The sequence below is a fragment of the Miscanthus floridulus genome, chromosome 6, assembly GCF_019320115.1.
Source record: "Miscanthus floridulus cultivar M001 chromosome 6, ASM1932011v1, whole genome shotgun sequence".
NCBI classification, from domain to species: domain Eukaryota; kingdom Viridiplantae; phylum Streptophyta; class Magnoliopsida; order Poales; family Poaceae; genus Miscanthus; species Miscanthus floridulus.
The window spans coordinates 60,625,755-60,651,826 of NC_089585.1; positions in this window are offsets into that span (position 1 = coordinate 60,625,755).

Consider the following 26,072-nt stretch of genomic DNA (forward strand, 5'->3'; position numbering starts at 1 on the left):
GGCTCGTCGCGCTCGACCACCATGGTAGTGGAGACCACCCGATTGGTTGCTGCAATGTAAAGTAGGAGAGTTTCATCTTCTCTAGGAGTAGTGAGGACTGGAGGTGATGTAAGGAAATGTTTTAGCTACATGAAGGCAGCGTCTACTTCCTCCGACCACTCAAACTTATCGGATGCTTTGAGCAGTTTGAAAAATGGTAGCCCTTTTTCTCCTAATCTGGATATGAAACAGCTTAGAGCGGCCATGCATCCGGTAAGCTTCTGGACATCCTTCACCTTTTTAGGGGGCATCATGTCTAAGACAACTTTGACTTTCTCCGGATTAGGGCGTATGCCATCGTTACTGACGATGTTGCCTAGCAATATACTAGAAGGAACACCAAAGATGCACTTCTTTGGGTTTAACTTCCATTGGAATGTATTGAGGGCCACGAAGGTACGTTTTAGGTTGTCAATAAGGGTATGTGCTTCCTTGGTTTTGACAACTACATCATCCACATAGGCCTCTACTAGGTCATCTTTTGTCTCGTCTGTCAGGCAGGCCTGAATGGCGCGTTGGTATGTAGCCCTGGTGTTCTTGAGCCTGAACGACATAGTCATGTAGCAGTAGGCGCCGAAAGGCATGATGCAAGACGTCTTGATCTGATCGTCCTTTTTGAGAGCGATCTAGTGATAACCAGAGTAGCAATCGAGAAAGGAAAGGAGCTCGCAATCGGCGGTTAAATCTACGACCTCGTCTATGCGAGGTAAGCCGAAGGGGTCCTTAGGGCAGTGTTTGTTGAGATTAGTGTAATCAACGCACATTCTCCATTCATTATTCTTTTTGTGTACAAGAACCAGGTTGGCTAACCATTCCGGATGATACACTTCTTTGATAAATTTGGCTGCCAAAAGCCATGTCACTTCTACCCTAATCGCCTCCTTTTTGTCGCGAGCGAACCGTCATAGCTTCTGCTTGATAGGTTTGGCCTTGTTGTTGACATTTAAGGAGTGCTCAATCAAGTTCTGAGGTACATCGGGCATGTCGGCAGGTTTCCATGCGAACACATCTATGTTGCTCCTTAAGAACCCGACAAGCGCATCTTCCTATTTGGGATCCAGGTTGGCCCCGATAAGGGCCGTTTTGCTGGAGTCGCCATCGACCAGCTGGATCACCTTGTGCTCCTTTGACTTGATGTTCTTGCATGGAGTCTCGAGGTCTGGGATCTCCAGGTGGTCGGCTGAGGTCTTCTTAGCATCGAGCATGGTCTCGGCCATGCGAATAGAGAGGTCGTGGGCCTCTGCTATTTTGAAGCTATCGTCCTCGCAGGTATAAGCCATGTATATGTTGCCCCTGAGGGTTAGAACTCCTTTCTCGGTAGGCATCTTGAGCACCAGATACCTGTAATGAGGTATGGCCATGAACTTGGTGAGCGACGGTCGACCAAGAATAGCATGGTAGGTGCCGTCAAAGTCAGCGACCATGAAGTTGACGTAGTCGGTGCGGAAGTGGTCCGGAGTCCCAAATTGCACAGGTAGTGTGATCTGCCCGAGAGGCGTAGAGCTCTATCCGGGGAGAACGCCCTAGAACTGTGCCTCGTACGGCTTCAGGTCCGCCTGGGCTATTTTCAGGGCGGGCAGGCTATTCTTGAATAGTATATCGATGGAGCTGCCGCCATTGATAAGTACCCTGTCGAACTAAACCTTGTTGATATAAGGATCGAGGACCAGGGGGAAACGCCCTGGCTCAGGTATGGCAGCCCATTGGTCCTTCCTGCGGAAGTAGATTTCATGGTGAGACCACGGAGGGAGCCACGGATCGGTGAGAAGGTTGTCGGTGTTTGCCACGTTCAAGCAAGCGTGGGCGAGCAGCTTGCGTTCTCGCTTAGTCTCAATGGACACCTTGCCGCCGATGATGGTGTGCACGCGATCAGTTGGCTTGACGTATTTATGACGAGGGTCTGCATCGTCGTCATCGTTATCCTCGTTGCGCTGTTCCCCTGCGTCGTTAGGCTTGTCGGTCGTATCCGGAACCTATTGATGCATGTAGATAGTCTTGAGGACGCGACAATTCTCCATTGTATGGTTCGGCTTAGGATGGAGCTGGTAGGGCCCCTTCAATGCTTTGGCGTAGTCATCTTTGTAGTTACGACATCCGCCCCCCTTTTTAATGGTATTGACCTCGCCGTCGTCTTCCCGAGCACGCTTGCTCCTGTAATCATCACGACAGTTGCGCCGCTGATTATGTTGGTCACGGTGGTCGTGGGAGTCATTGCGCTGGTTGTGGTGGTCAAAATTGTCGTTCCGACCATGATTGCCGCGGTAATCGTCGCGGTGTGGAGGGTGGTCGGAGCATGGAACCCTTGCTGCTTCTTCAACAATTATCTTTTTAGCATCATCGGCGTCCGCATATTTCTTAGCGGTGGCCAAGAGCACTGTGACTGATTCAGGTCTCTTCCAGAGGAGCTTGTCTCTTAGGGCGTCGTGGAAGCGGAGGCCAATGACAAAAGCCTCGATTGCCTCATTGTCGGAGATTGATGGGACCTTGATGCGCATCTCCGAGAAACGCCGAACGTACTCATGCAGTGGTTCATCTTTCCGATCTCGGATCCATTGCAGATCATACTTGTTGCCGGGTTGTTCACAAGTAGCGATGAAATTGTCGATGAAGGCCTGCCTGAGCTCCTACCAAGAATCAAAATAGTTCACCGACAAGCTAACCAGCCATTGGTGACCTGCATGACCAACAGCGACTGGTAAGTAGTTAGACATGACGTGCTCATCATCCATGGCTGATCGACACGCAGTTTCGTAGAGCATGACCCATAATTTGGGGTTTTCCTTGTCGTCGTACTTCTGAAGTTTCTTGAGCTTGAAATTCTTGGGCCATATGACTTGGCGAAGGTGTGGAGTAAACTGCTTTAGACCTGGCGGGCTGTGGGTGGTGTCATACTCCATACGGCGGTGGCTTTCATAGGATGCTCGATCATCGGCTCTCTGGTTGATGCGAGCGCGCAGATTGTGTCCACCGAGGTAATGGCGGAGATCGTTATTGCCATCACGGCAATCTCAATTGCCATCTAGATTAGCTCTGCGACCGTGGTTATCGCAGCGATTGTCGTGGTTGTCTCGGCGGTCATTGTCCCGATGATAGTTGTCATTCTGGCCACCATCATGGCCATTGTTGTTGCGCGAGCTACGTTGGTTGAGTGGCTGTGAATGACTTGGGTGCTGGCGGCTGTGGCTTGACTCGACTGATATGGATGGAGCCCAAGCTTGGTTTGTAATCTCCATGGTCTGAGCCATAGCAGCCGTCAGATAGGCTTGTATTTCATCGCGAACTGCTTAGGTTTCCGGGGTGTTCGGTAGCCGTTGCATTGTCGCCATGGCGATGGCTACGTTGGCACTTGGAGTCCTGAAGACTTGTTTGTCTCCCACCCTATCGAAAGCATCATTGAGGTCATGTGGCTAGACCCTTATGCGCCATGCCTCCTGGTCTACTTCGACTTCAATTTGCCGGCGATTAAACCGGTCAATGTTGTGTGCTTCACGTGCAGTCCTTTCTTGTTCTGTTTCACCAACTGCCGGTGGTTCGTCATTACTGACTACGTTGATCAAACCCCCTCGCCTTGGCGGGAAAGACAGGAATTGCGGGAATCCTGGGGCGTGATCCGGGATATTCAGATCGTACTCGACGCCTTCATCCTCATGATGCTGGAGCTTGGTGTGGACGGAGGCATCAGATGCGGTGCCAGATGAGAAGCTGGAGTCACCCTCTTGGATCGTGTGGATGGATCCTTCACAATGATCTTCAATCCGGACCATGTTGATGAAGTTGCATGGCTTCGGCCGAGGTCGGCGCATAAAACACAGATCTGAGCGGCGTTGTAGGTTGTACGCGTAGCTAGAAGCAGCGTTTCATAGGCCGTAGGGCTGGACCTAGTAGTTCTCCATCGAGGCTTCGTACTCGGAGAGTCGGAGACCCGTTGCGAAGGTCGGCTGGCGACGAGCGGAGCGCCCCTCAGGAGTAGATATGACCATGAGATCTGTTCCAAGTCATGTAGGATGACTAGTCCGAGCTGGTCAGATAGATCTATTGTGGGGAGCGGTTACCTGCTCATTAGGTTGACTTTGAATCATACTTACCAGAGCCAGGGTTTCAGCGAGTTTGGTGCCAACCCGATCGATGGAGCCGAGCAGGTCGGTGTTGTCGATCTGCTTCCCTTTGTAGTGGGGAAGCGGATGACGGGTTGTCGGCATGGCTGAAGGTGACGTAGGCATGGTCGGAGCCAGATGTACCATGGTCGGAGCTAGGTCCATCATGGTCGGAGCCGTATCCATAGTGGTCGGAGCCGTTGCCGATGCAAGTGAAGTAGTGGTCGGCGCAGACTGAATCCACGCCTCCTCCATGGTCATGGCGATGGCATCGTCGGAGCCGGTGGTCCAGGTGATCTGGCCAACAGTGAACGTGAAGCCGTTCGGCGTAGCCATGGAGCCGGAGGTGATGACCATCTTGTTTGCTTGGAGAGCAATACGCACACCCCCTACCTAACGCGCCACTGTCGATGAAATATGGTCGGCAGTCTACCTAGGGGTATGCCCAAGGTAGTAGATTGTCGGTAGACAGATGTGCAAGCCACAAACAAGACGGTGACACAAGACAGACACGAGGTTTTATCCTGGTTTGGCCGCCGAGAAGGCGTAATACCTACGTCCTGCGTCTAATTTGTATTGCTGTATGTCAATGAGAGATGTTTTTTAGAGGGATCCCCTGCCCACCTTATATAGTCCGAGGGGCAAGGTTACAGATCTGGAAACTAATCCTAGTCAGTTACAATTGTCATATGTGGCCGGATAAGGATTCCTATTCTAACCGACCAGGATCCTGTTTGATCACCAAATCCTCCTTGACTCCTTGCGCGGGACTCCAACCAGGTTGGCTGGGCCACATGTCGTCTTTCGGATGGATCGGACCCATCGATCTGGGCCAGCCCAAGCTTAGCCGTAAGGGTATAGGGGTTAATACCCCCACAACTGGCAAGCTCAGAGCTCGGCCATGGTGGCCATGGTGCGGTCACGGTTAGAGAGCGAGAGCGAGTGGGAGGGTTAGGGAAAGTGTGAGGGAAGCCGAGAGGGGCTCGGGCGCTTGACACCGCAGCGAGGAGAGGGTAGGGCACGTGACAAGGACGGGGCCACGCGTCATCCATGCATGGTGGCCACGTCGGCATTCCGACGAACAGGTGGTAGGCGCCGGAGTGGGCGAGGTGGACATCCAAATTGGTCCTGCTACAGGCCGATTTAGTCCATGGGCCTAAAACAAAGTTTGCTCAACTCAGATTACTCTCCAACTTTGATTAAGGCTGTGTGGTCATTAGAGCTCTTCATTAGTGGGTAATTAAGCCACAAACTGCTAGTGTCAGCGTGTTGATAGCGACAAGCAAACATTCAAATTGATGGTGAAAACGAGGTCAAACTGGTGCCATCTTTTTACATGCTCTTCTCCATGAACTTAGCTCCAACTTTTATTTTTAGACCAACTTAAGTTTGCTTAACGAATTTTGGAGAACGCGGCATGCCAACGGTTATTACCAGTCCAAGCTTCCAGACTTGGAATTATTTTGGAAGGCCAAAACAGTAGCATTTCCAATATTTGAGGTATTGTTTGGCTAGCTTAGAAACCAAACTAGCTCTTGATCCTAAAATAAAGTTTGTAGCACACAAACTAAATTTCAACTTTTATTAAAGGTCAAACTTCAGATTGTGAACATAAGCTATATTTTTTCATTGGTCAATGCAACATCTTGATAAAGCACCAAACTAGGGTTTTAGGCCAATTGAGACATTTTCTTGGCATATGCTCAACATGAACCATTCATAACTTTTGTTGTAGAGTTCGATTAGAGTCATTTGTGTAAGGTTGCATGGTTTGGTTGAACTCACATATTCTCATTCACTTAATAAAGCAATTCATGCAAGGATATAACTTATCATTTCATGTGACTTCTTGATTCCAAACTTCATGAAACTTTTCCAATAGTCTAAGTACATGGAAATAGATGTGAGGCACATGAAAGGGGCACCTTCAACATCAATCAAGCATACATTTGAAAAAGGTTCTATATGTAAGCAAAGGTGCATTATCCAAGTTTAAGTTGGGGCTCATTCTTATAGATTTGATCCTAACACCTTCATCACCACTTAACATGTCATGTTTGAGCTTAAATCCATTGCTTAACTGGTGACAAACACCTAGGATATTACACTTTAGATTCCCTAGAGAAGACTCCTTGCACCCCTTGGTGGCTTGCTTTTGCTCTCTCATATCAACAATGCTTGAGTAGTCAAGGTGTTCTACAAGTCAATTTGTGCCTTTGCGAGTCAAAAACAATTTGAAAATTATCAAACAGCATATATCAGATTATGATTTTGAGTTGTTGATTGACGTTAGAAAGAAGACTCAATGTCAAAAGTAGTACAACAAGGCTAGTTTTGCTATAGTGCAAGTCAACCCAACTTACTGTGCAACAGCACCATGAAGGAAAATTGTAGTCAATCTTGGTAGCGTACTATTTCTCTAGTTAGTGGATACTTGCAACCTTTGTTGTCCTCCAGACCTCGCAATCATCCTTCTTTAGCTCGCTATCAATCTTGTCAAGTGATTTTGTGGTAGCATCATCATCACTTGACCATGAGGTGGAGCAATCTTCCACAATCACCAAATTGTGGTCATGCTCAACACGCTCATGTGCCTCCACCTTGTGATCATCCTCCTTGAATTTGCCATCATCTCACATGGAGGAATCACCAAAGGTGTGCTTGATTGATTCCCATATCTCACGAGTGGTTCCGACATAGTTTATCATTTTCCTTAAATCAAAGCTCAAAGCATCCATTAGATAACAACAAGTATGTGCATCAAGTTCATAGAGAACTCTTTTAGCTTTGGTGAGATTTCTATGATCCAAGACATGAGCGAGACCACTAATGACAATCCACCAAAACTTAGATCCCTTTGCATGAAAATGATCAAGCATGTGACTTTACCAAAGTGCAAAGTTTGTGCCATAAAAAATATGTGTCTCGCAAACATCTAGCCCACTAGACGCCATCCTCTCGGGTCGGTGAAGACCACAAATGAGATACCTAGCTCTGATACCACTTGAAAGGTCGAGATGGCAGACTAGAGGGGGGTGAATAGTCCTTTCTAAATTTAATCGCGCCGGCTAACCAAACAAATATGGAATTAAAACAATCGGTCTAGCCAAGACTACACCCCTCTATCTATGTTCTCTAGCACCTTGCAAAGATCCTAATTAAACAACTAAGGTGTCGGGCTAGCTAGAGCTCACCTAATTAATTCTAGAAGCAAGGTCACACAAACCTATGTCGCTAGTACTTTAAATAACGAGGGAGCTCTTACACATGCTAGTAAGCAAAAGCACAAAGCCACCTAAGCTCACTAGCAATGCTCAATAACAAGGCTACACAAGCCAAATTATAGAGCGCAAATTACTTAGCTACACAAACTAAGCAATGTGACTAATAAGGTTACACAAACCAAATTAGCCACGCAAGGGAGCTACTTCTATGCTACACAAGCAAGAAGGTAACTAGTGAGCTACACAAGCTAACTAATTACAAGGGCAACTACACAAGCACAATGTATATGAAAGTAATTACAACCTTGTGTAACGAGGATGCAAACCAACAGGAATACAAAGATGACACGATGATTTTCTCCTAAGGTGCACTTGGTTGCCACCAAGCTACGTCCCTGTTGTGTCGACCACTCACTTGGTTGTTCGGTGGCTAATTGGCATCACCCGCCAAGCCCACACATCGGGCACCACAAGAACCTACCCACAAGAGAGGGTATCTCAATGACACGCTCTACTAGAGTTGCTCTCGTGATCCCCACAGGGTGAGCAGAATCCCCCTCACAAATCCTCCTTGGGAGCATTGCACAATCTTCTTGGGTGCTTCAACAGAGTCACAAGCCACCAAGCCATCTAGGAGGTGGCAAACTCCAAGAGTAACAAGCACCACTGGCTTGGAACTCGATCACCTAGTGCCTCTCGATGCAACCTCACGATGCAATCGCACTAGAATCGCTCACTCACTCGATTGGATGAACACTATCAAGCTCAAGTGAGTTAGAGGGCTCCCAAGCACTACCACACAAGCCACCAAGGCTCTAGTGTGCTTAAACCACCAGCCAAAGGCTAGCCAACACTTCAGTTTGTAGCCTCGGGGGCTAAAATAGCCATTACCCGTTCACTAGGCATTTTTTGGGCTAACCGGACGTGCCGATCATATCGACTAGACGCACCCGGCCAGTGTTTGGTCATGCTACGCCATCCATGTGTCGCTAGCCGTTTGAAATAGCCATTGCCACCAATGGCTACCTTGCGTGCACGCCTTCATCCACTGATCGGACGCGCTGCTCGGCTTGACCGGACTCACCACACCTCAGCGTTTGATCAACAACAGAGAGTTCCTAGAGCTGCTCAACTACGATCGAACATGTTCGGTAGGTCACGATCGGACACAGCATCAGCGTCCAGTCCTTTTCCTCTTCTCTGCGCCACCACGTCAGTAGAAACCGGATGCACCCACCATGTGTCCGGTCACAAAGTAATCCAGCGTCCGGTTGAAGACCGACGCCTGCACCTTGACTGCTACCACTGATCGGACACGCCAGTCCAGTCAAGGCCAGCGTTCGGTCACTCATAGTGAGCTCCTTTTGCCTCTGTTTCTTCAATGAGTTGATCCTCATCAACTCTAACTTCTTCTCGTTTGCAAATGTGCTAACACCAACAAGTGTACACCACCATGTGTATGTGTGTTAGCTTTTCACAAATATTTTTCAAAGGATTAGCCACTCAACTTACCATGCCACTCGATTCTAGCGACGATGCAAAGTTAGATCACTCGAGTGGCACTAGATGACCGATATGCAAACAAGTTTGCCCCTCTTGATAGTACGACCATCTATCCTAAACCCGGTCATCAACTTCTCTACACACCTATGACTGGTGAAATGAAATGCCCTAGGTTATACCTTTGCCTTGCGTATTCCATTCCATCTCCTCCAATGTTGATGCAACAAATGCACCAACATGATCAACAATGATATGATCCAATTCATATCATCACGTGATCATATTTTTTTCATTGATCTTCATTACACTTGCTTTTCACCATTGCCTTCGTCCATCGGCGCCAACTCTTGCTCAAGCTTCACCGCCATGTGGTCCATCGCTCTAAAGCCTCCAACTTGCCCTTCACGCTTACAATCGGTCCATCAAGCCAAGTCATGTCTTGACCTTCTCCACCATTATCACATGACTCGATGTCATGTCTCATATGCAATTAGCTCCTTCATCATCACATGTGTGAGCTTTGCAACATCTTCGAGCCATTTCTACCTCCATGGCATATGTTGCTCACACACATGTTCCTATGGACTAATCACCTATGTATCTCATATAAACACAATTAGTCCACCTAGGGTTGTCACTCAATGACCAAAACCCAACAAGGACCTTTCAATCTACCCCTTTTTGGTAATTGATGACAACTCTACAAAGATATGGAAATTAAGCTCTTTTGGATTCATGTTGCTTGCCCAAGCAATTTTACCATGTGTAAATAATTTTGGACAAGTACCACAAACCTGAAATGGTAGTATTAGCTCCCCCTACATATGTGATAGAGTGTTTGGTTTGAAGATTGCACATATGCATTGATTAGAATTGTGGGAGAGTAATTACTACTAAATGTTGCTAAGGTGTATAGAGTAAACCTTTGAAGTGTGATACCAATCGGAGTTGCACCTTTAAGTTCATCCTTAGCACCATGATTAGCTAGATATCACTTGGAAATAAAAGCACTATATACCTCATGAGATCAACATTAAAAGCAAGGTACTAGCATTACTTGAAAGGCATACCAAGTGTCTAGCTATTGTCCTATGCATGCTAGTTTTCATTTCATTAATCAAATTTTACAACTAGCATACACCACAGAAGCATGCATATTGAATTTAAAAGCTTATGCAATGCAAGCAAGAACATGACTATGCACATATCAAATGCAACCAATCAAAGTTCATGAGCTTGCTCCCCCTACTTGTGTGCTTCTCTTGTCCAAGAATTTTGATCCATCTCTTTTCTTTAATGTTGCTCCCTCTTCGTCCATGTCCATGTACAACCTCTACTTCTTTGTCTCAATCTCTCCCAAAGCTTTCATATCTTTGTACAATCTCTCCCCCTTTGTCATCAATTTCCATAAAAGTTGTGCTTCTTATTGATGCAAAGTTTTGCATTTGGGGTAGATGGTTGAGGCTTGAATCTTGGATTTTTTATGGACATCACTTGATTATTGGAATGACACCACTTGTATAGCTTCTTGAGATACCACACATAGGATCTTTGACATTGATACCAATATGTGGGACACCTCCCCCTATGCCATAGCATGGGTCATCCACTTGGTAATCTTGAGCTCTTGTATGAGGGATGCATTTTTCAGTTGATGATCACTTAAAGTTGAGGATCACTTGTGGAACCATCGTCTTGCATGATTGATACCACATGTAGATGTGATACCACTTGAAAGATTTTCTAGTATGGAACCACTTGTTGGATTTATCAATGAAAACCATTTCTTAAACCTTTTCTATCTTCATGAGTACCACTTATAGGATATCACTTGTGAGTTGATCTAGACATCACTTGTGAATTCTTGATGAATACTTGAGTTTAGATATCACTTGAAACAAACAAACTAGATATCTATTTGCATTGTTGTCTTGTGCTTGTACTCTTATCACTATCATGAGCTTCTATGGTTGACTTGAACAAAATTGATTTGCCTAAGCTTCCAAGTCTGTTTGAACCAATGACAAGCTTCTTCACAACTCTTACAAGGGTTCTCTTGCCAATGTTGTACTTGTCACTTGTTGGCAATCCAAATTAAATTAAGTACTTGGGTTCACTAGCTCATGAACAAATTCATATACTAACCACTAGATCAACTAATCATTCAAGCAATAGTGGTAGGCTATGAATTTAAACATTTCATTTGTTATGCATGATCCTATGAAACATGTACTATATGCACTAATCGTATACTAGTAAGAGATGAAATGATCATGCATATTACAATGATACCTTTGCTATGTTGAAGTAGAGGATAGTCACATAGATTCCAATTCATTACTCCAATAGCAATGTGAAGTCCAATTATAAGCTTGGTGAAGACCAATCATGAATAATGAAATCCATTCTTCACCCATATGATTTGAGAACCACTAATATGATCAAGTGCACTATCTTGTTGTGGTTAGCTTGCTTCTTCATTTCATCTTTGCTTGCATGAGAGCATCAATGTGAGAATACCACTTGAAATATCATGACTAGCTCTCTTTTGGGTGTTGCTTGCTTTTCTTGATCAACCCTTTTGATTGCTTCAACTAAGCATCTCAAATGTTCCATGAGTCACCACTTCCATGTTAGCCTTCCAAGTACCACACTTGGTTTACCTACATATAGGCGGCAAGCCCCTACACTAAGGAGAAGTGACCTCTCTCCAAGAACCATTCTTGACACTCACTTGAAATAATTTGATTAATTGATACAAGTGATGGACTTAACTTGATGAGTAACCTTGATTCTTTCTTTAAGTCCTTTTTCTTTCTACCAAATGATTTCCAATAGTCACTAGAACTTAACCTTCATCTTCATCTTGAGTTTGATCTTGATCTTTCAATTTGAGTACCGAATGTGTGCAAAGTAGACTTTCACAATCAAATGCCCTTGTAGTCTTTGCTTGTCATGCTTCTAGATCATCTCAAAACCAACCTTAGGTGCCTCAATCACTTATAAACATGATTCCAACTTGAGGACCTTTCAATCAAAGTGACTCCAAATAAATTCAATAATTGTCACTTTTCTGGCAGATTCTGTACTCTTTAAAGAAAAATACATATCTCCTAAAGTACTGACCCAAATGCCCCGAAATTTGGTGTAGATGTTCTTAACTAACTGATATAGCATATGTAAAAATTTGAGCTTCATTTGACTTGTAGATTGCTACCAGATTTCAATTCTTCCACCACTGCTACATGCTGAAAACTGCTGTACTATAGCTGTCAAGATCCACTCCAAAATTGAAGCATCTCTTATCCAATTCTCATGAATTTTGTACAGAATCATATACCATAAGTCTAGAGAATGTACACCAATTTTTATGCCAATACAATAAGTTTGGTCACTCAAATATGGCTAAGATCACAGCTCACTCAGATTTTCAATTTAGGAGAGATTTCAACTATTGAGCTATACTTCATCAAATATGAATCAAACTTGAAGCTAACTTATTTGAATACTTACACAAGATATATATCCATTCAATCCACTTACTAAATGTAATCTCATGAATTTATCTAACACAAATCAATCCAAACTTGATTACTAAGCAATTTATCCATTCAAACATCTCATAGCAAGCAACATTGCATATTTATCCAATTCAATCAACTCATATGCACCCAAATGAAATGATCAACAAGAGATATACCTTGGTTAGCTCATGATCATCCAATTAGCAAGCATCAACTCAAATATTTTTACAACCATCAAATAATCCAATAAATCACCACAACTTGAATATGACACTTGTATGTTGATAGCACTTGGACTTCACTTAATTTTCACTTGGCATTGGGTTTGGATGTGCACTAAGCTTCATAACTTGACTCAACATATGATGATCAATGTGAAATCAATTGAATCAAGTCTCTAATGCTGATGGTACCTACAATTAATCATCCATTTTTTGATGGTACCCAAATAAGTTTGCGTCCTCTCAAGTTAGGAGCAACATACTTAGGCATAGCCTTAGTATGAGTAGCGAGATATTTTGTGTAACACCCTAGGTGTTTAGGCTTCCACGAAATTTCATGTCATTTCATAAACATGTGCATTATCCATGTCATCATGCCATTATCATTGAAACATACATATGCAACATTTTTAAATTGTATGTGTTTCATGCTTGATTGCTTAGAGTGGAAGTAGTGAAACCTGTGAATGTAACATGAAACTCTCATACATGGAAACATGGCAATATGGTAGTAATGTGGCAATTATAAAATGACAACAAGGTCTTGAAACATGTGAGACATTTCATTGAAACATATGAATAAATTGCTTGTTTTACTTTCTTTATCACATGTGATCATTAGAAGTGGTATAACAATTTTGTAAAATGGTTGATCATGGTCTATTACACCTTAACTACACTTAGGTTACTTGTTTGGACATTGTTCATGTAGATCAAAATGACCAAAATGCCCTTAATTGCATGTTTGACTTGAATTGACCCTAGGAGTGTCATAGTTTGACTGTTTAAAAAGTCCAACTTGGAAGCTTTGCATGGCTGTACACTCTTTACAAAAGTTGTAGCTAATTTAGCAAGGAACAAAAGTTGTTTTATGACCAACTCATGAAAATGGCTAGAACATGCTCAAACATCGCCCACAAGTCAGAAGTACATGCTGATTTCATATTTAGCAAATTTTTCTAAGTCCTAAAGTGTAGTACAGTTTCGTGTACACATGTTTGGAGCCATGTATCTCCCTAACCGAGCCAAACCAGCTTGAGCTCCTGTGGAAAGAGTTGTAGTTCACGTGTAGATGAGCAACTTTGTTAACTATGGCATGGCCTAGATCACCACGGATTAGGAGTTGATGATCGTCGAATACGTGTTGTCAGTCATCGCCGATAAACACTGAATCGCATTTGTTTTCAGAAAACGGTCGGTCGCCGTGGCTGACCGGCTCAGAGGCATGATGCCACGTGTCCACCACTCATCGCCGGCCTTCTGTCACGCAGGCCACGTGCCACGGACGTCCTGGCGTTGCAGCCGCGTCTTGAAGCCACCCCAGCGCCTGCCCGACGCACTCGCCGTCCCATTTCGCATTCTCGCCTCCCACCGCAGCCATCCACCATTGCTAGCCGTACCTTCGCCTTCGCCTCACTTGCTCACCTTTGCAAAAATGTGTTGCTCCGTTCGCCCAAAGCCTCGCCGTGTTCCCCTCCATCACCTTCACCGTTCAATCGAGTCGATTGAGCCTCGGTAAGGGCGTATTCGCCGTTCTCCCCACAATAGCCATGGCGGGAGCTCGCCGGAGTTGGCGCTCCACGCAGCCAGCTGCCCTTGCACCATTCCCATCCCCTCCTCTGCCTCGTGCTAGGTCATAGGAACACCACCGAAGCTCGTAGAGTCACCGATAGGGGCTGTGTCGTCGTTAGTTCACCGGAGCCGGCCATGCCGTGGCCGTGCGCCGCCGTGTCAGTCGCCAACCCCTCTAGCCACCACCATAGCACCGATTGAGGTCACCACTAGATGCGCATGGTCATGGCGAACGTCGTAGCATAGATGGTTTCGCCGGAGGAGCCACTGGCGGCGAGTTGCGCCGTCGTCGTCCTCCGCTCCCCTGCCTGTCTCGCTGACGAGCGGGTCCACCTTATCAGCCGCTGAGGCTCAGGCGGGAGCCCAGCTGGGGCCGTGCCGTCGGCTTGGGCCGCGCCAGTGCGCTTCGCAGGCCGCTGTTCCTTCGGGCCGGCCCAACTGTGGCTGAGTTTTGTTTCCTTATTTATTTTGTTTTATTATTTCATAGATTTGTATTGATATTCAAAAATCTGTATTTCTTAGTATATAGATCCAAATGCCATGGTTCTAATTTTGTTGAGTTCTTAAGTATTGTCTAGTATTTAACAAAAATAGTATATGAGCACATGTTTTAGAAAAATTGGATGAATTAAATAGGAGTTTGAAATGTGTTTTTAGAAGCATGCAAACTTGTTTGAATTTTATCTTGAGTTTCTATGGTCCAAAAATTATGAAATTTTGTGTGTCCTCTATTTTGGTTTAGTAGAGTCTCTGGTTAAAATTTCAGAGCTAGTGCATGTGTAATTTTTAAGTTATAGAATTTCCTTTTATTAATGGGTGGATCTTGTGTGAATTTTCATAATTTTTCTATAGCTCCAGCAAAGGTAAAATTTGGTGGGTACTATTCTTATGCTAGAATGATGCTAGGAAAAATATGAAATCTGTTGCTTGACACTTTTCATTAGGATTTCTTAATTATGCCATTTTAAGCCAGTATGCCTTATCATTTTTGTGTAGACTATTATACTTACTCAATGGCTTTGAAATTTTTATGGTAGTCTATGTGCAGCATGAGATAGCTACTGTAATTTTTGTAGATTTGTCTGAATAGTTTTACTATATATTGCTTTAATCACCTAATTAACTAAATAAATTAGAAAAGGGTATTAAATAATTTATTTAGAAGTTGGCATTATACTTTCTAGTGTTCCTCTGGGGTGTGCAACAAGTTGGTAAACTTGGTTTGGTCAAATTAGGCTTTTGCATCATCATTAAATAATTAAGTTAGTAACCCTGTCATTTCTGGACAGATTCTAGATTTACTGGAATTCAGTTTGATTCACGTAAGAATCATGCTGTGATGTTTACAAATGAATTGTAGAGAATTTCATAAGCTTTCCAGCATGTCCTCATGCAAGTCATTTGGAATTGTAGAACTTTAGTTGTCATTTAATTAAGGGACTACTTGTATGCATATGAAACTTAAATGTTAAATTATGTATACCTTTATTATTTCTAAGTTGTGGTAATGTTCCTAGGTGTTAGGCCTTTAACTGAAGATGAGCATCTTTACCTTAGGTTATGCAAGTTAGGTAAGTTGATCTTGTCTTTAAGTTAAGTAGATACATGCTTAAAGTGATTTGAATAGAGCTAATTACTCGGTAAACGAGTGTCCAGTGATACTTTCGTAAACACTCACTGTGATCCATTCATCATGAGCATCATGTCATTCCTTATGCATCCATGATATTTATCTTTTGCATCGGCATGCAATAGGTGTACCGGAAGGAGTAACCCTGCTAGAATTCGAGGAACCGAGCGAGCAGCAGCAGTCGACGCCGGAGGTTCAGGAGGAGCAGCCTTCAGGAGAAGTGCCAGATGAGGTCGCCGTTGAGTGCCTGGATCACCATCCTTGCAACTTTGTGAAAGGCAAGCCCCGGAGCATATTAAGCCTCCTAATTTCTGAAATGCAGTTACAGTATTATCGTTACATATATATATTGTTGCATTAAGTTTAGGTGTTGGATGCAAACAATTGCTACATTGGTTACCCAATTCCTTGTCCGGATATTGTTACCCTGAATCCTATGTAGCTCAGGCTTGAGTAGTGCTTAGCTCTGCTTAAACGCGGTAGAAGTCGGGTGATTTCCTGTCACCTGCGAGATATAGGAATATACATGTGGCACGGTTGGCTATATTTGCTATCGTGGAAAAGAACCAGTCTTAATTTGAAATGAAGACCGGACGGAGGCTTGCCGGTTTGCAGTGACTCCATCTGCGTCGCTTAAGGACTGATTCTTGGAGCCTTTCCTGTTCATGTTGAACGCATGCCTCTCTCTTAGTTGGTCGGGTCTGGAGACCGACCGCGAAGCCGAGTAGCTCAACTCAGGCCAGGAGTCGATAAGTATAAAGTATGCCTCGGAAGGGAGCCATAGGCGTGAGTCCAAGGGCAGGTGATTTAAAAGTCCTAATCGTCCTGGTAGAAGGGTAATCCCTGAGAGCGCTGGCGCTGATCGAACCCACGAAATTGGTTCCTGAGTTGTACCAAAGGTAACCCACGGCTACTCTTGCTAAGTATGCCAGGGTGAGAGTTAGGAATACCCCCTTAGCTGAGTTGTAACTCGATTCAAATCGCCGTCTCTCCCGGTTAGTGAGAACTTGACGGGCTTATCTCCAATGTAGATACACTTAATAACATAATGGTTTGGAAACGATGATATGATGATGACAGCCTTATTATACCTACTATGGTTAATATTGTTTGCTCCTAATAAGTGAGTGCTCTAGTACAGGTGCTAATCTAGTGGACAGGTAAATAATGATAAGCTTGACGCTAAGTTTAAATTGGTTACTATAATCTTAAGCTCTTTTATGCAACTGTGTCTAGCTAGCCCACCTGAAAAGCCTTACATGATCCTTGGTGTCCTTGATTTCTGATTTTGTCGGGTAAGTCTAGCTGAGTACCTTCTCGTACTCAGGGTTTATCTCCCACCTATTACAGATGACCAGTTCTACTTTGGTTGCTGCAAGTACTGCCTTCTCCCAGCTGGGGATGAAGACTAGACCGTTGGGCATGGTCTCTACTAGTTCTCGTACCTGATAATGCTTTTGTGGGACATGACTCAGCCTTGGCAATGTATTTGAAATTCATGATGTTTTGTACTAAACTATGTTGCTTCCGCACACTCAAACTTGGTTTGTAATATTCTATTTCAACTCTGATGGATGTAATCCGAATGCTACTTGTGAAATGTTGTAACAGATGATGTGTTGTGTTGAATCACTACGATCTTGGTTTGTATGTCGAGGGTTGGTTGAAATCCTTCGTGATTTCCAGACTACCGGGATTATGGGAGCTTAAGTACAGGAATTTGATCGCTTCGGTGATTGTTTTTGTACTTACGTTCTTATGATTTGGTCGGTTCTGTTACAGCTGGCATCAGAGCAAGATTTGACACTAAACACATCATTTGTGTATTTAAAACGCAAGTAATTGTGAAAATCCTAAATTAAATACTAAGTATTGCCAGTGGTCATATCCCTTATGCCCAAATAAGGACTCTTAGGTGGCTTATTAAAGTACTAATTTGGGGGTTCCTGCTTGTTTCTGTTTCATCATCCATACGGTGTGCTATTGTATGGATGCCATCCGCTTGGGTGGTAATGTATGGATCAAAATACCTCTACGCTCTGGTAAGGGTGAGTTGTGAGAGCATGACCGTCCAACCATCGGTCTAGGGGAGAGTAGTTGTGGTTGCTCGCATACTTACATGTTTGATCATGTATCTATGAGAGTACTTAATTATGGGTATCTCTGACGGGTAGCTGTGATACTAGAGTATATGCATCAGGGGATGTATGTATGAAGGTATTTAGTTTACTACTTGTTTTCTATGCTTTTTGGGAAATTATTGGACTGAAATGAATTTTTCTATAGGTACACTAACAACATATCGTTGTAGATCGACTAGCTACCGTATATGAGAGAACGTATGTATGCCACCGTATATTTCGCTAGCCAAAGAATTTTTTTTAGGTTTGTGAGGACGTACGGATCGTGCATGCATCATGATTCAAGCATGCATGGCATTTCTTGCATTATTCCTTCCCTTAAAAAAATTGATTGTCCCGACAAATTAAATTTCGTATCCCTTAAATGATTCTCCCCTTACGTTGTAACTTTTTGCTACAGATGGCACGCACGAAACTCACTGCTCGCAAGTCCGCTGGAGGCAGGGCGCCTCGTCACCGTTTGGCTCCTCGTGGGCCCCGTCCTGAGCATACTGAGGTGGAAAGGCTGAGGGCGGAGCTGGCCCAAGTGACTGCTGAAAGGACTGCAGCATAGCACCGTTTGGAGCAAGTAACACAGGAAAGGGACCAAGAGACCCTTGAGGTTCAAAGGTTGACAGTTGCTCACCGCAACTATGAACGCATGTTGATTCATGTGATGAACCAATGGAATGAAGCCTGGCACGAAGAGAATGTGTTGAGAGCGCGACAGATGGAGCTAGAGCAGCAAGTGGTAGTTGTTGAAGAGTACAATGACAATCTCCATGAGGAGGTCCACCTGTTACACAATCAACTTCACCCTCTCCTACCACCTGATGATGAGGATGAGATGGGTTCTGGTGTCATCATGGCTGAAGGTGATGATGACATGGAGGTCAATGGACCTGAGGACGCTCCACCTAATGAGGAGGAAGATGAGGAGTTAGAGCCTCCTAGTGATGAAGATGGAGGAGAGATCTTCGACACTGACTCCGAGGATGATGCGTAGTTTAGCTTACTACTGAGCTAATGCGCTAGATCTAGTCTTTTGTTGATCCTCATGCATGAACGAGTAGCTTTGTAGCAAGTTAATCATTGGGGTGTAATATCGAACCCTATGTTACCCTTGATGTAAGTTGGAACCACTATGGCTTGGATGTAACCTATCGAATGTATTATGCTCCACGTATGTGAGCTTTTGATGAATTTCGCCTTTGCGGTCTATGGATCTTGTTGTTGGTTAAGATCATCGCATTTATATGTCAATTGATGCGCTTGATGAGTTGGGTGATTGTGATGAACGATTGTGCCTCTATTGATTATTAAATGCATTCCCTCCAATGGACTCAGTTTGGCATAATTATACAGTTCATCTACAAAAATTTCCACATCGTCAGTGCTCATTGGCTATACCTTTTGTAGATGGCTCATAACCTTCGTCGCGGTCATGGCATGGGAAATGAGGAACAACCACCTCCGCCACCGCCCACACCAGCTGAGCTAATGCAGATAGTTGTGGAAAGTCAGCGCATGCTAGCTGAGGCTATGCGCCAGATGGCTAACCATGAGGATCGGCATGTCCACCAGGGACCCAAGCCAAACCAGTACAGCAGCTTTAAGGACTTCATGGACACAAAGCCTCCTATCTTTCGTGAGGCAGAAGAACCCTTACAAGCGGATGAATGGTTGAGCATGATAGAGCAAAGATTTGGATTGCTCCGTTTGACTGAAGGCATGAAGGCTACGTATGCAGGACACCAGCTCCAAGGCCCTGCAGGCATCTGGTGGACCCATCATAGGACCACCTTCCCTGCTAACGTTGAGATCGTTTGGAACCAATTCTAGGCAGCCTTCCGGGGACACTTTATCCCTCCTAGTCTCATGGCCATTAAGCATACTGAGTTTATGAAGCTCACCCAAGGCAATAAGAGTCTCAATGAGTACCTCTAGGCATTCAACAACCTGGCAAGATATGCTCCTGAGTTCGTCGATACTGACGCCAAGAGAATAGCTAGCTTCAAGAGGGGACTTTCCCCAAAACTGATGAAGTCAATGGGCAACTGCAAGTGTGTCACCTTCAATGAGTTTATCAGTGACACTCTGACTCAGGAGAACAATGACAAGATATATGCTGCTTCCAAGAACCGTAAAAGGAACTTTGAGGCTGGTGCTTCCCAGTCCAAGGCTCTAATGGTATCTAAGGCCCCATACCATCCACCCAATGCTAATGTCCGGTACCGCCCACCTCAGAAGAAGAACCAAGCTAAAACCGATTTCCGCAAGGGGTATACAATTTCCTTGCCAAAGAATACCTCTGGGCAGGGTAGCTCCAATGTTCCACCAGCAAACAGGCCATGCTAGAACTGTAACCAGCCTGGTCATTGGGCAAATAGATGTCCCCATCCTCCCAAGAATGCTCAAGGAAACGTCCGTCAGGGGCGTGTTCACTATACTACAGTGGAGGAAATTCCTGCTGGTGAAGTGGTCACCGCTGGTAAGTTCCTTGTTAATGATCACCCTGTAGTTGTGCTCTTTGATTCTAGTGCTTCGCATTCCTTTATGAGTTCTACTTTTGCATCTAAGCATCAGATGAATGTGATTACAATTGTCAAGGGGGGTTATTGTATTAGTGCTGCTGGGAATAATATCATGACTAACCAAGTAGTTAAAGATGTAAAGATTGAGATCGGGGATCGAGAGTTCCTTGTGGATCTTGTAGTTCTACCGAGGGTAGGAATCGATGTAATCCTAGGAATGAAGTGGATGAGCGGGAATGGAGTGTTGATTGATACATCAACCCGTGTGGTTATGTTGAGGGATCTTGTGGATAAGAAAGGTTTTCTAGTGCAGTTACCTCATGATATTGCTATCCACAGTACAGCCAATGCTACCTTAGCCAAAGCCATTAAGGATCTACCTATTGTCTATGAGTTTCCAGATGTCTTTCCTGATAACTTGCCTGGATTACCTCCGGACCGTGATGTAGAATTCAAGATAGAACTCATTCCGGGTATGGCTCCCATTTCTCGAAGGCCATATAAAATGCCACCCAATGAGTTGGCTGAGCTGAAGAGTCAGTTGAATGAGCTATTGAAGAAAGGGTTGATTCGGCCTAGTTCTTCTCCTTGGGGTTGTCCGGCTATATTTGTGAAGAAGAAGGACGAGTCTCTATGCATGTGCGTGGATTATCGTCCCCTAAACGCTGTTACTATCAAGAACAAATACCCTCTTCCTCGCATCGATATTCTGTTTGATCAGCTCTCCAAGGCTAAGGTATTCTCCAAGATCGATTTGAGGTCTGGCTACCATCAGATCAAAATTCGTCCTGAAGATATACCTAAGACAGCTTTCTCTACTTGTTATGGCTTGTTTGAATACCTCGTCATGTCATTTGGGTTGACAAATGCTCTGGCACACTTTATGTACCTGATGAATTCTGTATTCATGCCGGAATTGGACAAATTTGTCATCATGTTCATTGATGATATCCTGGTATATTCTCAGAATAAAGAAGAGCATGCTGAACATCTAAGAATTGTTTTAACTCAATTACGTGACAACCAGCTTTATGCTAAGTTCAGCAAGTGCGAATTCTGGTTGAATAAGATACCTTTTCTAGGTCATGTATTATCTGGTGATGGAATTTCGGTTGACCCTACTAAGGTGCAAGAAGTCCTTGAGTGGAAGGCACCTACTACGGTCACAGAAGTCCAAAGTTTCCTAGGATTGGCGGGCTATTATCGTCGCTTTATCCCGGAATTCTCAAAGATCGCCAAGCCCATGACTCGGCTACTACAAAAGGATGAGAAGTTTGTGTGGACTCCGAAGTGTGAAGAGGCTTTCCACACTTTGCGGACCTTACTAACCTCTGCTCCTGTATTGGCACAACCTGACATCGAGAAGCCTTTTGATGTCTACTGTGACGCATGTGGCACCGGTTTGGGTGTGTTCTTATGCAGGAAGGCTGAGTAATTGCTTATGCTTCGCGCCAGCTCCGAAAGCATGAAGTCAACAATCCTACCCATGACTTAGAGCTAGCCGCAGTTGTTCATGCCCTGAAGATCTGGAGACATTACTTGCTTAGTAATGTGTGCAACATCTATACTGACCATAAGAGTCTCAAGTACATCTTTACGTAGCCTGAGTTGAACATGCGTCAATGACGATGGTTAGAATTAATCAAAGACTACAACCTTCAAGTGCACTACCATCCTGGTAAGGAAAATGTGGTTGCTGATGCCTTAAGCAGAAAGGCCCATTGCAATTCCTTAGTTAGTGAAGACTTTCATCTGGCAAACCTCCTTCATCCTGTAGTACTCCACAATATCACTATGGATTGCTCTCTTAGAAGTCGAATTATCGAACTCCAGAAGACGGATGTGGGTGTATTTCACATCAAACAGAAAATGAAAGAAAAAGAGACCAAGCACTTTAAGGTCGATGATAAGGGAATTCTCTGGTTTAATGATAGGCTTGTGGTACCCAAAGATAAAGAACTTAGAAATCAAATTATGGATGAAGCCCATTCTTCAAAATTGTCCATCCATCCTGGTAGCAGTAAAATGTATCAAGATCTCAAGCTGTATTATTGGTGGACCAAGATGAAGAAAGAAATCGCAGCTTACGTGGCAAGGTGTGATAACTGTTGCAGAGTCAAGGCTATTCACATAAGGCCTGGACTATTACAGCCACTCTCTATTCCTGGATGGAAGTGGGAAGAAATTAGCATGGATTTTATTGTTGGATTACCCACTACCAAAAGGGGTTGTGATTCCATCTAGGTTATCGTAGATCGTCTAACTAAATCTGCTCACTTTATTCCAGTCAAGTCTACCTATCATCCTCACAATTATGCTGAGATTTATTTTCAACAAGTGGTGCGTCTCCATGGTGTACCCAAATCCATTGTTTCTGATCGAGGGCCGCAATTCATGGCTCGCTTTTGGGAGTGCTTACATCGAAATCTTGGCACTCATCTAATCCGCAGTTCTGCCTATCATCCGCAAACATCAGGACAGACTGAGCGTGTGAATCAAATTCTTGAAGACATGCTTAGAGCTTGTCTTATCTCTTGCAAAGGCTCTTGGGAAGACTGGTTACCTCTCGCGGAATTCTCTTATAACAACAGTTATCAAGAGAGTATCAAAATGGCTCCTTTTGAAGCTCTTTATGGCCGCAAGTGTAGAACTCCTTTGAACTGGGTGGAACCCGGAGAAAGAAGATTCTATGGAATTGATTTTGTAAAAGAAGCCGAAGAGCAAGTCCGAACTATACAGAAGAATATGACTGCCGCACAGGCTAGACAAAAGAGCTATGCTGACAAGAGAAGAAAACCTATTGAGTTTGAAGTAGGTGATCATGTTTATTTGAAGGTATCCCCTATGAAAGGAGTCAAGCGTTTTGGAATTAAAAGGAAACTTGAGCCTCGATATGTTGGACCCTACCGCATTATCAAGAAAAGTGGAAGAGTAGCCTATAAGCTCGATCTACCACGGGAGATGGGGGCTATATTCCCGGTATTCCATGTGTCCCAGCTTAAGAAGTGTCTTCGTATTCCTAAGGAGAGAATAGCAACAAGGAAAGTCAACTTGAAATCTGATCTTTCTTATGAAGAAAAGCCCGTGCAAGTCCTAGATACTCAAGAAAGAGTGACTCGTACACGAATAGTTAAATTATACAAGGTAGTTTGGAGTAATCATAGTGAACGGGATGCAACCTGGGAGCGGGAAGATTATCTAAAGGAAAATCATCCAACTTTCTATACTAAATGGTACGCTTTCCAAATCTCGGGACGAGATTTTTCTAAGGGGGGAGGGCTGTAACACCCTAGGTGTTTAGGCTTCCACGAAATTTCATGTCATTTCATAAACATGTGCATTATCCATGTCATCATGCCATTATCATTGAAACATACATATGCAACATTTTTAAATTGTATGTGTTTCATGCTTGATTGCTTAGAGTGGAAGTAGTGAAACCTGTGAATGTAACATGAAACTCTCATACATGGAAACATGGCAATATGGTAGTAATGTGGCAATTATAAAATGACAACAAGGTCTTGAAACATGTGAGACATTCCATTGAAACATATGAATAAATTGCTTGTTTTACTTTCTTTATCACATGTGATCATTAGAAGTGGTATAACAATTTTGTAAAATGGTTGATCATGGTCTATTACACCTTAACTACACTTAGGTTACTTGTTTGGACATTGTTCATGTAGATCAAAATGACCAAAATGCCCTTAATTGCATGTTTGACTTGAATTGACCCTAGGAGTGTCATAGTTTGACTATTTAAAAAGTCCAACTTGGAAGCTTTGCATGGTTGTACACTCTTTACAAAAGTTGTAGCTAATTTAGCAAGGAACAAAAGTTGTTTTATGACCAACTCATGAAAATGGCTAGAACATGCTCAAACATGGCCCACAAGTCAGAAGTACATGCTGATTTCATATTTAGCAAATTTTTCTAAGTCCTAAAGTGTAGTACAGTTTCGTGTACACATGTTTGGAGCCATGTATCTCCCTAACCGAGCCAAACCAGCTTGAGCTCCTGTGGAAAGAGTTGTAGTTCATGTGTAGATGAGCAACTTTGTTAACTATGGCATGGCCTAGATCACCACGGATTAGGAGTTGATGATCGTCAAATACGTGTTGTCAGTCATCGCCGATAAACACTGAATCGCGTTTGTTTTCAGAAAACGGTCAGTCGTCGTGGCCGACCGGCTTAGAGCCTTGACGCTGCGTGTCCGCCACTCGTCGCCGGCCTTCTGTCATGCAGGCCACGCGCCACGGACGTCCTGGCGTTGTAGCCGCATCTTGAAGCCACCCTAGCGCCTGCCCGACGCACTCGCCATCCCATTTCGCATTCTCGCCTCCCACCACAGCCGTCCGCCATTGCCAGCCGCACCTTCGCCTTTGCCTCGCTTACTCACCTTTGCAAAAATGCGTTGCTCCGTTCGCCCAGAGCCTCACCGTGTTCCCCTCCATCACCTTCACCGTTCAATTGAGTCGATTGAGCCTCGGTAAGGGCGTATTCGCCATTCTCCCCACAACAGCCATGGCGGGAGCTCGCCAGAGTTGGCGCTCCATGCGGCTAGCTGCCCTCGCGCCGTTCCCATCCCCTCCTCTGCCTCGCGCTAGGTCATAGGAACACCACCGAAGCTCGTAGAGTCACCGATAGGGGCTGTGTCGTTGTCAGTTCACCAGAGCCGGCCATGCCGTGGCCGTGCGCCGCCGTGTCAGTCGCCAACCCCTCTAGCCACCACCATAGCACCGATTGAGGTCACCACTAGATGCGCATGGTCATGGCGAACGTCGTAGTGTAGATGGTTTCACCGAAGGAGCCACCGGCGGAGAGTTGCGCCGTCGTCGTCCTCCGCTCCCCTGCCTGTCTCGCTGACGAGCGGGTCCGCCTTGTCAGCCACTGAGGCTCAGGCGGGAGCCCAGCTAGGGCCGCGCCGTCGGCTTGGGCCACGCCAGTGCGCTTCGCGGGCCGCTGTTCCTTCGGGCCGGCCCAACTATGGCTGAGTTTTGTTTCCTTATTTATTTTGTTTTATTATTTCACAGATTTGTATTGATATTCAAAAATCTGTATTTCTTAGTATATAGATCCAAATGCCATGGTTCTAATTTTGTTGAGTTCTTAAGTATTGTCTAGTATTTAACAAAAATAGTATATGAGCACATGTTTTAGAAAAATTGGATGAATTAAATAGGAGTTTGAAATGTGTTTTTAGAAGCATGCAAACTTGTTTGAATTTTATCTTGAGTTTCTGTGGTCCAAAAATTATGAAATTTTGTGGGTCCTCTATTTTGGTTTAGTAGAGTCTCTGGTTAAAATTTCAGAGCTAGTGCATGTGTAGTTTTTAAGTTATAGAATTTCCTTTTATTAATGGGTGGATCTTGTGTGAATTTTCATAATTTTTCTATAGATCCAGCAAAGGTAAAATTTGGTGGGTACTATTCTTATGCTAGAATGATGCTAGGAAAAATGTGAAATCTATTGCTTGACACTTTTCATTAGGATTTCTTAATTATGCCATTTTAAGCTAGTATGCCTTATCATTTTTGTGTAGACTGTTATACTTACTCAATGGCTTTGAAATTTTTATGGTAGTCTATGTGCAGCATGAGATAGC